This window comes from Hevea brasiliensis, unplaced genomic scaffold, assembly GCF_030052815.1.
Source record: "Hevea brasiliensis isolate MT/VB/25A 57/8 unplaced genomic scaffold, ASM3005281v1 Scaf20, whole genome shotgun sequence".
Taxonomy (NCBI): Eukaryota; Viridiplantae; Streptophyta; class Magnoliopsida; order Malpighiales; family Euphorbiaceae; genus Hevea; species Hevea brasiliensis.
The window spans coordinates 78,808-94,861 of record NW_026614696.1 but is presented as its reverse complement, the minus strand read 5'-3'; the positions used below and the strand labels follow the sequence as shown (position 1 = coordinate 94,861).

General features: G+C 32.1%; 1 pseudogene; it reads right to left on the bottom strand.

Moving 5' to 3' along the window:
* Positions 1 to 630: 630 nt before the first annotated feature.
* On the bottom strand, positions 631 to 14,722 carry LOC110661492 (uncharacterized; annotated as a pseudogene).
* Positions 14,723 to 16,054: the final 1,332 nt, after the last annotated feature.

Below are 16,054 nucleotides of genomic sequence, written 5' to 3'. Positions count from 1 at the left end.
ATCATACGCCTCATCTCCTCTTGCATAGAGCGAAATTGCTATTCTTTCTATTGTCTGAGGCGCGGTATCTCCTCTTCAATGCGTTGCTGGAGAATTTGGGCAAAATACCGTCTATAATAAAACATATCATACTTGCTAATGAAGGTAAAATAATATTCCTACATATAAAATAACACTTCCAATATTCTCATTATACCATCCACTACTACAACATTTATAAATAAACACAATCATTTCTAAAACATTAACAATATAGCTCAATTTACAACAATCAATCAATAATTTATATAATTATATACAATAAATTACCGACTAAACTAAATGGTCGGTAAAATTTATTATTTATTATTTATTTAAAATTACAATAAATTACCGACCAAACTAAATGGTCGCTAAAATTTATTATTTATTATTTATTTAAAATTTTAAATAATTATTTAATTAAACTTCAAGTTCAAAATTAATGGCTAATAATAATAATAATAATAATAATAATAATGTATAAAAACTAATAATTCATGATAAAATAAGTTAAAATTCCTACAAATGAATTTAGTATAAATGAGACACAACATTGAGCAGAGCATAGGCTTCTTTGTCTCACAACTTGGTATAATAGTAACAATAAGAGAAAATGTACAGACTATTGTAATAATCAACTCTAGTGACAACTTACAAACTTAGAAACAAATAGCTCATATAAGCCTTCCAAATGCATGAGCTTTACTGGAACCTGGCTACTAATACAAATCTCATAAGCCACGCACTTGATAAAATTTAATCAAACAAATAAGCATTTAATAAACCTTGACATGTGTTTCCTAGTTGATGCAGCAGATGTCATCATGTTCTATGCAATATCTTTAGGAGAAGGGTCTCCATCTCTCTTGCACATTTGAACAAAAGCGACATCATTATAGCCTGAATCAAGATTTGCAAAGTGCCTCTGTTTGAACAGTACAACATTAAACTGCATAAAAAACATGAGGATGTGGTCATAACTCACAAATAGTTATCAAGGATGGACTTTATCCTTTCCTTATATCGACAAATAACAATGGGAATTAGGTAATCGAGCATAATCTACAAGATTGGGGATTAAATTAGCCAGGAAAACAGTTATAGAATAAAACCAAAGTGCCACTATTTTTTTCTCAGCAAGCAGAATCAAGATACAAATTTTTGCAGGCCATGGTTTTATAATTATTAAAGTGCTTGTTTGTCTTATTTTTCTCAGGCCAAACATAAATCAAATCTTCTGGCCCTTAAAACAATTAGTTTATTTTTGTTTTTATTTAATTAAGTACTCATAGTAAAGTTAAATCACTCTTATCAAATACTCACTCAACATAATTATTATGGATGGATGTGTACAAATGAACAAAAAAAATCATTACAAATTATATAGATAAAATCACAACAAAATACGATGGGAATAAAGAGCACATCACCAGAATAAAATAAAACTGAAAAGCATACAAATGGGATAACTTCACCCACATGATCAATTTTGGTGTTCATCTAATTGAGAAACTGTTATTTATTATTTTTATGGAAATATGGAACATCAAGGCCTAAAAAAATGAAAATAAATGGAAAAGGAGGCAGTATATTGCTCATCTTACTCTTATCTCCAATTTCTTTGAGTTCGTCTTCAATAAGCTTATCAATGGATTTTTACTCCACCTTTTCATGGACAACAGATTTTGAAACACATGTTTCAATGCATTGCTCCTTTGCTCTTTGGCTTCATTTGTTTGATTTTCCAAATCTTTAGCGCTCTCTTATCATTAGTCTTTTCTTCTATTTGATTTCCACAGCACGAATTCTCCACATTAAGAAAATCTAACTTCTCATTTGTTGCACTTTTACTTTTAACATCATTATTCTGGTTAGTATCTGGTTTATTCTCTTCTTCCCTATTCTCCTTTTCATCCTCCTCCCCCTCCACCTCATTATCATCATCTTCTTCTTCATCATCATCATCATAATATATAAACTTTATCTTTTTATTTAAAAGTTTATTAGGCAAATCTACTAGCTTTACATCTGTATACTTTGATGGCCTTGGGAAGCGTGAATTAGGGATATAAAGGTTGGATTTCTAAATTTTTCTAGGGTTTCATGCATACACACCAAGTATGTTCTGCACCTAACCAACCTTAAACATCCAAAACATGTTAAAACACACTTTTAACTTGCATTAATCATTCATTTGCCATTAAGGATTGTTGTTTTAACAATTAAACATATTAAACCCTAACTAAAAGAGGGATTTGAAGATTCTAACCTTTTAAAGTGCAGAATCAAACTTCTTACTCCGTTGAAAGTTTGAAAAGCAATAATTGGAGCTCTTCTAGCTTGTCCACCACCAAGCTCCACCAATGGCATCCCCAATTCTCTCCTTTTGTGATTAGTTAACCACTAAACTTTGGGACTTTTGCTTTTGGTGAGGTTATATTAGATGGAACTAGCGAGGAACACTTCCTAGTATTTTTTATTCAAAATAAAACAAGCTTTTCTTTTATGAATCAATGGAAGAAAAACAAGAGAGGGAGAAGAGTTCTTGTTGTTGTCCAAGTTGAGGGAAGAAAAAGAAGAACTATTCCAAAATTTGTCTTTATCATATCTCATAAAATATGCAAGACAAAATACATTAATGGTATTGTCACTTGTCATGATTCTATTTAATCTTGCTTTAATGTGTCTTAATCTCATTAAGCCACTTGTCAAGCTAAGATTAAATCATCAAAAGTCATCTTCTATTAATGGAAGACAAGTGGCACACATATATGAGTGCCACATGTCACCATCTCATGGTGCCATGTGTCACCATGTGATTTTACCAAAATGCCCTTGTATACAATTTTGAGTTCTCAACTCAAAATTGTAATTTTCCCCCTCAAATTAATTTATATCACATATAAATTAATTAATTAATTAATCTCCATTAATTAATTTCACTATTAAATTTATATTTAAACTCTTTAAATATAAATCTAATTTATATAATACATCCAATATCCAAGACTTGTTTCAGTCATGCTAGGGACTTCGCAATCTTATTGCAAACTAAATCTATATAATTAATTAATTAAACTCTTTAATTAATCAATTAAATCATTATATACTTAGTGGTTAACTTGTGTAAGTGTGTGACTTACTAGGCTCATTACTAATTGAAAATGAGAAATGATATTAACTCTTAACATCATTGGAACTCTTCCAGACCGTAAATGATTTCCCTAAATCATTTTAGGCATCTCATAGATCATGGTTGACACCTAGCATAACATGTTATAGCCAAATAATTAGTAATAAGGAAAACCTTAAAATATGAACATTTAATCATACGTCACCGTGCACTAAAATCCCTCCGTATTATGTCCCAATTCCATTAAGGATCATGGTAGAGTCAAACCCCTTATCATGGAATCTTATGCACTCATTTGAAATCTAATTCTTGACATATTAGACTTTACTATTAAGAAACATCTTTCTTGACAAAGTCATCTGTCCAGGCCAGGAACTTAATTTTGTCAAGAACAGCTCAAATCTGCAAAGGACTTTAACCCTATTTGCTCAATGGTATAGATCCCCTCTTGACAGAACACTTGTCCTAACACATGACAGATCTGAGCCAACACACACCAAAATATTCATACACAGTACAGATATGTAAGTGGTATCAAACTCAAACCACCCATATAAGAGACAACCGTGTCATTTCAAGTCTGAGGATTATATGCACTAGTATGACACAGATATCATTTTATTGATTCAAGTAAATGCCATGTTCATGTTATCTATTCCTCACAAGTTCGACCTTGTAACACCCCTCACCCGTCTATAGTGTAGCTGAGCAAGGCGTGTCACATTCGGTGTCAAAGTACCCTATTTTATCTTGTCTTATACCGTATTAATTTAAATTCCATTTATTTATATTATTCCATGTGTGGGAAATTTTTTTTATCACATTTTATTTTTGTAGAAACCTAGACAGAGTCTTCTCTATTTTATTAGTGCATGGCGGGTTCTACCATTCACTTGTTAAAAACAATTTCATATCATATATTATACTATTTATCTCATTCTTTCTATATGCCATGTCATATCATCTCATTATTCATAAAATTTTCAAGAAAGTAAATTTCATTTCATTCATATAAAATTTACATACAATAATGTACAATTTATACACAATCCAAAAATTTAATTATATATCTCAAAATGATTTACAACATTTACTTATGTATAATGATCAAAATGCAACAACTGATATATACATAAGCCCTATCAAAATAACTGATGAGGTGACACCGACACTGTAGCAAATCTGATCAATCCTCTATCGGTGCTCTACTGCTACTGTTGCTGCTAGTAGTGGTCTCTTGTACCTACGCAATGAAAAACCAATGCGCTAAGCATTTTTACTTAGTAGTGCAATAATTGAAATAAAAATAACTAATAATTAAAATAATTATTCTATGTATAACTTTATAAAGAAATATAGAATTTCATGAATTTAAAATCTTTTACATGTTTATAGAACTTTGGAAGCAATTAAGTTAAATCAAGATCTTTTCTGTTCGTTTATTTTATGTTCAGTCTTATTACTCATACCTGTGATCTGTTCGTGTACTTATTTAAATTTAAGGCTTATTACTCTTATCTGTGCCTAAGTAACCCATAACAAACTATAAAGACTGAATACGCGGGAGTATACTAGTTAAACATCTATATATCTAACATGTATACATCTGTCATGTCAGGCACAAGGCCAGTGAGTAAGCATAAAGCCAGAAATAATAATAGGCACAATGGTTAACGAGCAGGCATAAAGCCAGTAGAACAACCATATCAGACATATATTATCTATCAATGATTATTCCTGTAGGCAATACTGCTATTTGTAGTCCCTAATTAGTATACCAGTCGATCCATGCTATATGAATAAGTCTAGGTATACTTTGGGCAAATTAGTATTATTAATTACTTATGATCTTGTCATTTCATGTCATGCATTATTAGTGCTTTATAGTAGTTTCATGTCAATTTATAGTGGGAAAATAGGTTCCCCCTTCATTTTCATATAACTTATGCATTTAGCAATTCATATAGGTAATTTACATGTTATGTATCGAATAATATCTTGAACCTTTCTTTAGGTCCAGATTTGGTGTCATGTCTTTACCTAGCAAATTGGCCAAGATGTGGCCACTGTTTGGCTACACTTCCTTCATGGAAGTTGTCTCTCTATATCTTATCTTTGTTTTCCTTTTTGAATCATACCATTTAGAGTTTTTGAGCTCAAGTTATAGTTAAACACCTAAAACTGGTTCATTGTCTCATTCTGGTTCCAGAATTAGGCAGATTATGAGGTTAATTTTTATCTAATTAATTGGACATGTTACAGCCACTTTTAGGCCTAGTATTCTTCATAGAAGTTTCTACCCTATGTCTTATGATCATTCAGAATTTTGAATTGCAATTTTTCAGGTTTTTTAGAATTAATTATAGCAAATTAACTGGCCTGGACTCAGGTACCCTGTATCTACAAGATTCGAAGTTCAATTTAGTGGCTTTGTCTCCCATTTTAGGGTTCTTACACTCAAAATTTGAGAAAAGTTTCTAAATCAAAGTTGAAGCCTTGTTTCTCAGGTTTCCAGAACAGTTAGGGACATTTCATTTGGAGTTTTCTACTAAAAGTTATGGTATAAAAACTATTCTGGAGTCAAGTGGTTATTTGGTTCATTTCAGGTTTTAGTATGCTGATTTGTTCTAGCTAATTGGCCTAGTTCCATTAGGTTCTGAGTTTTGGTCAAAATATCAAAGCTTTAGATCTATATCTTATAAAAGTTTTGGCATTGGTTTCATTGCATTTTCAAATTTTTAGACCAAGTTATGGCATTTTTTCCATAACTGGTCGGGTAGGCCTAAGTTCAGAATTTTTGGACAGTTTGGTTCTGGACAATTTTGTTGACCTAATTTGTGCTAGCAATTTGATTTGATTAGAGGCAATTTTGCATTCTATGTTCTCAATGAAAGTTGTGCTCCTATGTCTAACCTTTCCAATGGTATAAAAATTAGGTCATTCTGACCTTTCTAGAGGGAGTTATGGCCAAATGAACATTTGGTCATTTTTCTGGGTTTAGGTTATGGTCATCCAAATTCAAGCAATAATTAGGTCAAGTTGTGGATAGTTTTTGGGCATTGTTTCTTCATGAAAAATGGGGCATTTTGACCCTAATTTCATCTCCAATTAGCCTTATACCAATTGGAGCAAGACAATTCAAGTTATGGTAGTTCAAACATGCTAGACCCATAGGTCCAAAATTCCAGCATGAAAAATTAACACTCCCAATTCAATTTCTCCCAACTCCCCAACTTCAATTAGCATTCATAGTACTTCTAATGATCAAAAATTCATCTCAACAAGGTCAAATTCTAGCCATAGCACAAAATCCCCAATTTATGGTCAAAACCATAATTTCAATTTCATAGTTCAATCAAATTCAATCCCTATAACTTGTAATGCATATAATCTTATCACGCATCATCATTGAACTAATTTACATCAATTAAAAATATCAAACCCTAATTAATCTCATGGCTATCGAAATTAGGGGTATTCAATTCTTTATTAATTTCTTTCAATTTCATGAAATTCCAACCTAATTTAGCATGCTTACTACACCTAAAAGTGAAAGAAAAACTTATAGCGCACTAACCTTGTTTGTGTCCAACTTGGACTTGCTAAACTTTAAATTCTTCTTCACTTCTTGGCTGTCACTATCTTCCTTATGGTGTGAGATTAATTTTTAATGAAGATGACTTAGGGTCTTAGGGTGAGAAAAGGGAGGGAATTTGAACTTAGAAGTGAGGAAAAGCTTGGAAGCAACTCCCATAGGGTTTCAGCTACATGAGGAAAAAGAAGAGAAATGTTTTCTTTTTAATGCAATTTGTCTCTTTTACATCTCTTCTTATCCCTTTTAAATTAGTTGTTAAATTTCCATTAGTCACAATTATGTTAATGATGTCTTATGACATCATGCTTAGGTCATTATTTTATTTCTTTTTCTTTTCTTTTCTTTTCCCATTTCTATACATAAATTCACAATTTAATTTATTTTTATGTGTTTTAATCTCTCTCATTTTAATTGACATTTAAGTCAAAATTCAACACTGAGGGTGAAATGACCAAAATGTCCTTCGTTATGCTTATCGGGTTATACTTGTCTATACCGATTGATTTAATTTTCTTAAATTTTCTTTGACATATTTAATGTCATTTAATCCTCATAAAAACTTTAATTAATCCAAAATATTTATTTCATAGGGTTCCTCGTAGGTCTGTGGTCAGCAATTGTCTTCACAATCGCTTCCCATTATGGTCACCCATCACCGGAGTCCCGGCTCCTTTAACTTATTAACATTTCATTTCTTATATTTTTCTTTAATTTTTCTTTGTCTTAATTCAATCAGTTTATGCCTCCTCACTCTAGTTTAACTATAGTTCCAGATATCCTGACTGTCCGAACAGACGTTAGTCGTCGGAATAGTAGAATGTACGGACTACTTAAAGTGAGGGCATTATAGACCTACTTATCATTTAAGTGCCCACTATGTTTATCCCGATATCTCATATCAGATGGCATGAGACTCACCATTCCATATACATCAGTATCTCATATTGATCAATGGAGATAAACAGAGGTGACAGCTCTTTAGATATAATGTGCCCACCAAAATATCCTTTAGCTGCGAACTCTTATTTATAATAAATGTCCCATATATTTTGTCACTCATATTCTTATCTCATAAGAACAGAACAGATAATATATTGCTAATGGACAATTTCAAATAAATATGATATGAAACATACAACATTTAAATGAAATGTTAATTGCCATTAAAATATTCACAATATCATTTACAAGATACAAGATCAGTGTATGATGCTCTAAGGCACATACAACTAACAATCTCCTACTTGGCCTAGAGCCATTCACTACAGTATCTAAGACCCATCTTCTCAAGATGTCTATTTAATTGTTGTTGTGTCATGGCCTTGGTCAATGGATCAGTCAGGATGTTAGCTGAAGCTACTTTTTACATGGCGATGTCACCTCTTCTGACTATCTCTCTAATAATATGAAATCGCCGCTTTATGTGTTTGGATCACTAGTGAGACCTGGATTCCTTTTCTTGTGCAATGGCTCCATTATTGTCACAGTAGAAAGGAACTACTGACTCAATGGAAGAAACCACACCTAGTTCTGAAATGAACTTTTTGATCCAAACAGCCTCTTTTGCAGCATCACATGCAACAACATACTCGGCTTTAATGGTGGAGTCTGTTGTAGTTGGTAGGAACTGCTTCTACCTTCTTCTTTTTTTTGTTGGCTCTTTTTGCCTACTGTACTAGAAGGACCAGGGGCGAAAGATGGCTTCTTCTTGTTGTTTTTCTTCTTCTTGGTCTTACCAAATGAAGAAAAAGCAATAAGTGCTACTTTCTTGCCCTTCTTGCCTAGCGTATTGCCTTGAGCAATCACAAGAATATTAAGAAGACCAGCTAAAGTGCATTCTTGTTTTATCACATGGAAGTTTGTAATAAAACTTCCAAAAGACTCTGGCAAGGATTGAAGAATCAAATCCATATAGAGAGAAAAGTCCATGGAAAATTCCAATGCCTCCAGCTACTCTATAAGCCGGATCATAGTATGGACATGTTCTCCCACATCCTGGCCTTCATTCATCTTCATCCTGAACAATTGTTTAGATATCTCATATCTAGCCATCCTACTATTTTTACCAAACCACTCTTGAAGGTGATTCAGTATTTCAGGAGAAGTTTGCATTTTCTCATACTGCTTCTATAACTAATTAGTCATTGAAGCAAGCATGTAGCACATGACTTGCAAGTCATTTTCATGCCACTTTCTCAAAGTGACATGCTTTTCTTCTGTGGCCCCTGCTGGTAATGGTCCAGGAATCTTAGAATCAAGAACATATCCTATACGCTCAAGATTGAGAACAATTCTCAAATTCCTAAGCCAATCAAAGAAGTTAGGTCCCATGAGCCTATTTTCATCTAGTATGTATGATAAAGGGTTGGACCTTTGTGCCATATTATCAGATGTAATAACTACAGAAAAAGCAAGATTCAAATTAATTATCTTGTATCAGGTAAATTAACCACCAATATGATTATGGTCTTTTGATCAAATTGGTCCTTTCACTAACTTAGCGAATCCTACACTTCCATAGTAGGAAACGGAAATCCTAGTTGGATGGATTTCTAGTGGGTGATTGAATTATTATATATTGTTAAACATCCTCAAATCATATTTTATTGGATACTTTTAACAATACATAAGTGAATAACATTTATTCATCACATCTCATGTGAAACTCAATCATCATTTTTGGCCCCTAATGCTCAAAGCCTCAGGTTCATCCATTCTTGGCCTATCTTGCATTAGTTAAGACGAGCCCACTAAGCCAGAGAGTATGGAAGTTTGAACCTTGATGACCTCAAGTACATCTATTCTTGATCACCAAAGTATCCACATACTTACAACATCACATGCTTGACAATTAAATTTATAAAATCTCTTAGACCACAAAAACCACCCCTATGTAACCATAGCTGATAGTTTAAGTGTCTAAAATTTCCAAATTTAATTGCCCTAGTGGAAAGCTATAATATAATTATCATAATTATACTATTACCAACTTAATCATTTAATTGGAAGATTTTGTGGTCAGCTTAATTGCTATTAAAGTCTCACTTTGCACATTATCCATTTTGGCATGCATATATCATAAATAAGCATCCATCCATACACATTTCGTGCATACATGGACAATTAAATAAAATGGTATGATTATGGACTTTCTAAGAGATTCAATTCTGAGCTAACAAGAATTGAATTAGGGCATTTCCTAGGTGTATTTCACTTATTCTATTACAAGAGTTGCTGAAGGAGTACATTAATCAATACCTTGATCTTGACTTCCTCCTACTAGTCCCACCAATGCTCTTGATCTCTTTGTTCTTCTTGCAATCCAATTACAAAGCAACCCTTAGCATACCAAGGTGAATTTAGAAGAAATTGGACTGTAGAGTCCTTAAATAAATGAAAATACATCTTATGTAATATAACTTTTATAATACATGCCACTATAAATAAAATTAATTATTACATCCCAAAGAAAAATAAAAGAATTAAATCCAAACACACTGGTCTTTTATTGTCCATGATCATCCATCATATTAACATTTAATGATTAAACATAAATATATATGCAAAATCAAATTGAATATCACATAATCAATTTAAAACTCAATTTGAATCTTATTCAAATTAATTTTAAATTTAGGAACTTTTTCCAAATTTAATATTCATAAAAATAATTTTCAAAATTTATTTGTATGATTGGAAATCCTAATTGAACTATTCAATTAGGTCTAGGCTTGATTTTGGATCACATATTATACAACAATAGCAAAAAAACCCTAAAATCAGCCAAAAACATGCCCCTACAGAAAGAAACACGCCCCAAACCCAGTAACACGGCCTGAAGCGCACAAATTACACGGGCAAAAGCACGGGTCGTGTCTCGAGACACGCCTTTGGGCACACGAAAGCATGGGCCATGTTGCGAGACACGCCCAAGCTCTGCTTAGCAATATCTAGAATGCTGCTCGTGGCTTGGGACATGCCCAAGCCATGTTCTTTTCGGTAGAAAGGTTTTTCAGCATTTTTTCCAATCCAAATCAAATCCAAATTGACCCAAACCACTTCTAATCACACAATTAAGTCTCATAAACATCATAATGGCAAATATAGTAGCTCTGATACCAATTGATGGCCTTGGGAAGCGTGAATTAGGGATTTAAAGGTTGGATTTTAAAATTTTTTTAGGGTTTTATGCATACATACCAAGTGTGTTATCCACCTAACCAACCTTAAACACCTAAAACATGTTAAAACACACTTTTAACATGCATTAATCATTCGTTTGCCATCAAGGATTATTATTTAACAATTAAACATATTAAACCCTAACTAAAAGAGGGATTTGAAGGTTCTAACCTCTTAGGGCATAGAATCAAACTTCTAACTCCCTTGGAAGTCTGAAAAGCACCAATTGGAGCTCCTCTAGCTTTTCCACCACAAGCTCTACCAATAGCAGCCCCAATTCTATCCTTTTGTGATTAGCCAACCACTAAAGTTTGGTACTTTTTCTTTTGGTGAGGTTATATTAGATGTAACTAGCTAGGAACACTTCCTAGTATTTTTTTATTCCAAAGAAAACAAGCTTTTCTTTTATGAATCAATGGAAGAAAAACAAGAGAGGGAAAAGAGTTTTTTTTGTCGTCCAAATTGAGGGAAGAAGAAGAAGAACTATTCCAAAATTTGTCTTCATCTTATCTCATAAAATATGCTAGACAAAATGCATTAATGATATTGCCACTTATCACGATCCTATTTAATCTTGCTTTAATGTGTCTTAATCTCATTAAGCCACTTATCAAGCCAAGATTAAATCATCAAAAGTCATCTTCCATTAATGGAAGACAAGTGGCACACATATATGAGTGACACATGTCACCATCTCATGGTGCCATGTGTCACCATGTGATTTTACCAAAATGCCCTTGTATACAATTTTGAGTTCTCAACTCAAAATTGTAATTTTCTCCCTCAAATTAATTTATATCACATATAAATTAATTAACTAATTAATCTCCATTAATTAATTTCACCATTAAATTTATATTTAAACTCTTTAAATATAAATCTAATTTATATAATACATCCAATATCCAAGACTTGGTTTCAAGTCATACTAGGGACTTTGCAATCTTATTGCAAATCAAAATTAATTAATTAATTAATTAATTAATTAAACTCTTTAATTAATCAATTAAATCATTATATACTTTGTGGTTAACTTATGTAGGTGTGTGACTTACTACTAGGGGTGAGCAAATTTCAGTTCAAATCGAAAAATCGAACCAAATCGAATCAATTCGGTTCAATCAGTTCGGTTTTAAAATTTAATCAGTTTGGTTCAGTTTTATATTATAAAAATTTTGATTATTTCAGTTCGGTTTGGTTTTGAAGAGAAAAAAATCGGTTAAACCAAACCGAACCAAATAGTAATTTTATATATTCAAATCGAATCGATTTTTGAATTGATTTATTTTTATGGGAAATTTATGAATTATATATATATATATATATATATATATATATATATATATATATATATATATATATATATATATATATATATATATTGTTTAATTTCATTGATTAATGGTTAATAGGTTCAAACAAGAGTCAAAATTAGACCAAATAACTTGAAAATCAAGTCTAAATTAAAAATAATCAAAAATCAAAACAGATCGATTTGAACCAAATCGAATCAAATTAGAATGGTTTGGTTCAATTCAATTTTTTTATCAATTTCGGTTCGGTTCGATTTCTAAAATATGTAATTAGGTTTTCATAATTTAATTCGGTTCGGTTCGGTTTGAACCGAATGCTCACCCCTACTTACTAGGCTCATTACTAATTGGCAATGAGAAATGATATTAACTCTTAACATCATTGGTACTCTTTCAGACCGTAAATGATTTCCCTAAATCATTTTAGACATCTCATATACCATGGTTGACACCTAGCATAACATGCCATAGCCACCCAATTAGTAATAAGGAATACCTTAAAATATGAACCTTTAATCATATGTCACCGTGCACTAAAATCCCTTCGTATTATGTCCCAATCCCATTAAGGATCATGGTAGAGTCAAACTGCTTATTATGGAATCTTATGCACTCATCTAAAATCTAATTCTTGACATATTAGACTTTACTATCAGGAAACATCTTTCCTGACTAAGTCATTTGTCCTGGCCAGGAACTTAATCTTATCAAGAACAGCTCAAATCCGCATAGGACTTTTAACCCTATTTGCTCAAGGCTACGAATCCCTTCTTGACTGAACACCTGTCCCAACATATGACCGATCTGAGCCAACACACACCAAAATATCCATACACAGTACAGATATGTAAGTGGTATCAAACTCAAACCACCCATATAAGAGATAACCATGTCATCTCAGGTCTGAGGATTATATGCACTAGTTTGACACAGATAACATTTTATTGACTCGAGTAAACGCCATGTTCATGTTATCTGTTCGTCACAAGTTCGACCTACTTATCATATAAGTGCCCATTGGGTTTATCCCGATATCTCATATCAAATGGTGTGAAACTCACTATTCCATATACATCAATATCTCACACTGATCAATGGAGACAAACAGAGGTGATAGCTCTTTAGATATAATGTGCCCACCAAAATATCCTTTAGTTGAGAATTCTGATTTATAACAAATTTCCCATATATTCTGGCACTCATATTCTTATCTCATAGTAATAGAATATATAACATATTACTAATGGACAATTTTAAATAAATATGATATGAAATATACAACATTTAAATGAAATGTTAATTGCCATTAAAATATTCGCAATGTCATTTACAAGGTACAAGATTAGTGTATGCTCTAGGGTACATATAACTAACATCCTTACCATGGATTAGCTCTTCATAAAACTGTAAGAGAAAGAAGAAACACTAACAGCTAAATGAGCAACCTTATTTCACCTCAAAAATTAGGGAAAAAGCATTTACTACTTAAAAATTGCTTTTATGTAAAAGGCCAACACAATGCTAAATAGCATATGGCTTACAAATAATTGCAGAAAAAGACATGGTATATGGTTATAAGGCAAAAAGTAAAATTGTACTTCACCTCATTTTCAACACAGTGATATCAGATGAGCACTTTTTAAAACTCCTCATTTCACACCATTCAAATTCATTATGAACTTCTCTTTGTCAAACTCTCCATTAAATCAACAAAATCCAACCAAAATCATCGAATCTTTCGAAAGCCTTAACTTCAATCTTACAAAGGCCAAATACCCACCCTTTTCTCCAATTTACTATTGGATTAATCTTCCTCTAATAAATATATGATATAGTTCAATCATTAAAAGCCCTTTTCATTTTTCTTCTTTCAATCCCACTAAAAATATCTATCTTAACCAAATACATATGAAAAAAATTATGCATGATAATCAAAATTCAACCCACAAGTTCCAATAAAAAAGGGCATAGGAAATCAATGTTCATTAGCATGAAAAATGAAATAAATAATTAACACCCTTATCTAAAACAAAAAGGGGAGAGAAGAAGAAGAAGAAAATGGAGAAGGAGAGAAGAAGAAGAAGAAAATGGAGAAGGAGAGAAGAAGAAGAAGAAAATAGAGAGAGAGAGAGAGAGAGAGAGAGAGAGAGAGAGAGAGAACATACAGAATCAATAATGTTGATAGCCTCATAAGAGGCTTGGCTCTCTTTGCCACCATCACAAGTGATAAAGAAGCCCTGAACTCCTGGGCATAAAGGGTACGAGCTCTTCTTCTTCCTTGGCTTCTGTAATATGCATGTAAACACAAACTCAACTAAAAGAAGCATAAAAGCAAAGACTAATAATAAGAATTACATAGATATAGAGACAAAAAGAAACAAAGAAGGGTACATTTTAGGGGAGATAGCATTATTTCCTCTTCTTACTCTTGTTTGTTTTGGCACTGATAGCAGACTTTGGCTTGTTCTCGGTAGCCATTGAGTAGAGCAGGAGCAATTAGCGTCATGTGCTCTTAGGGTTCGGCAAACAAACACTTGGGCATTGGACTGAGCTTTATCAAGTGCATGGCTCCTAGTAAAGGCCATTATTAAAGCTAATAACCAAATAGCACCTGCAAAAGATTAGTAGATTGCAACCGAACCACAAATCTCATACTAAAATAAAAATTATAAAATTAGAAATTATAACCAAAACCCTAACACAAAATTATGCAAATCCCAAATCATGAGCATACAGTGGGACCCTAAATCATGGTCTTAATGGATTTAATTAAAAGAAGAAAGAAAAAAAAAACAAACCTGTCACTGTGGCGATAGAGAAGAGAAGGCTGTGATGTTGTGCAGGGATAAGTGCTGGAGCACAGTTGTGGTGAAGGAGGAGCAATAGTCAAATGACATGGTAGAGACTCCGATCAAGCCAGAGAGAGAGAGAGAGGAGGCAAGGAATTGACAGTGAACAATAAACAGAGGAGGGTGGAGGTTGACAGTGAATTGCAGACGAAGGTTGGGTTCAATGCACAGTGAGAAAGAGAGGGAAAAAAAAAATTGGAAATGGGGGGAAGAGGAAAATTTGGCCGCTTTTATATCATAATATTACTAACTGATTGAAATTAGTTGGTAACTTTTAATTTCTTTTTATTACATTATCGACTACACTAATATACAGTAGGTAATTTGTCGACTCAAATAGAAATAGTCGATAATAATTTTTGGTCTAAAATTTAATTTTCCTAAAATTACCAACTAAACTAATAAATAGTTAGTGCTTTAGCAACTAACGTGAACATAGTCGGTAAAATTTATATGTAACATTTAAATAATATTTTTTTCCTAAATTTGCAGACTAAATTAATAAATAGTTGGTAATTTACCAACTAAAACAAAAATAGTCGATAAAAATTTAGGTTAAATATTTCGATAGCATATAATTTTTCCTTAGATAACCGACTAACTTAAACAATAGTCGTTACCAACTAAAAAAAATAGTCGATAATAATTTAAGTAAAACATTTAGATAACATTTAATTTTTCTAAAATTACTAACTAAATTAATATATAGTCGGTACTTTACCAACTAAAACAAACATAGTTGGTAATAATTTGGTGCAACATTTAGATAGTATTTAATTTTTTTTTTTAATGCTTATCGACTACATTATCTATTAGTTGGTAATTTATCAACTAAAACAAAAATAGCCAGTAATAATTTAGGTGCAATATTTTGACAACATTTAATTTTTTTCTAAACAAGTTACCTACTAAAAGCTTTAGTCGGTATATTTTCATAAATGGTAGTTATTGTTCGCGCTGC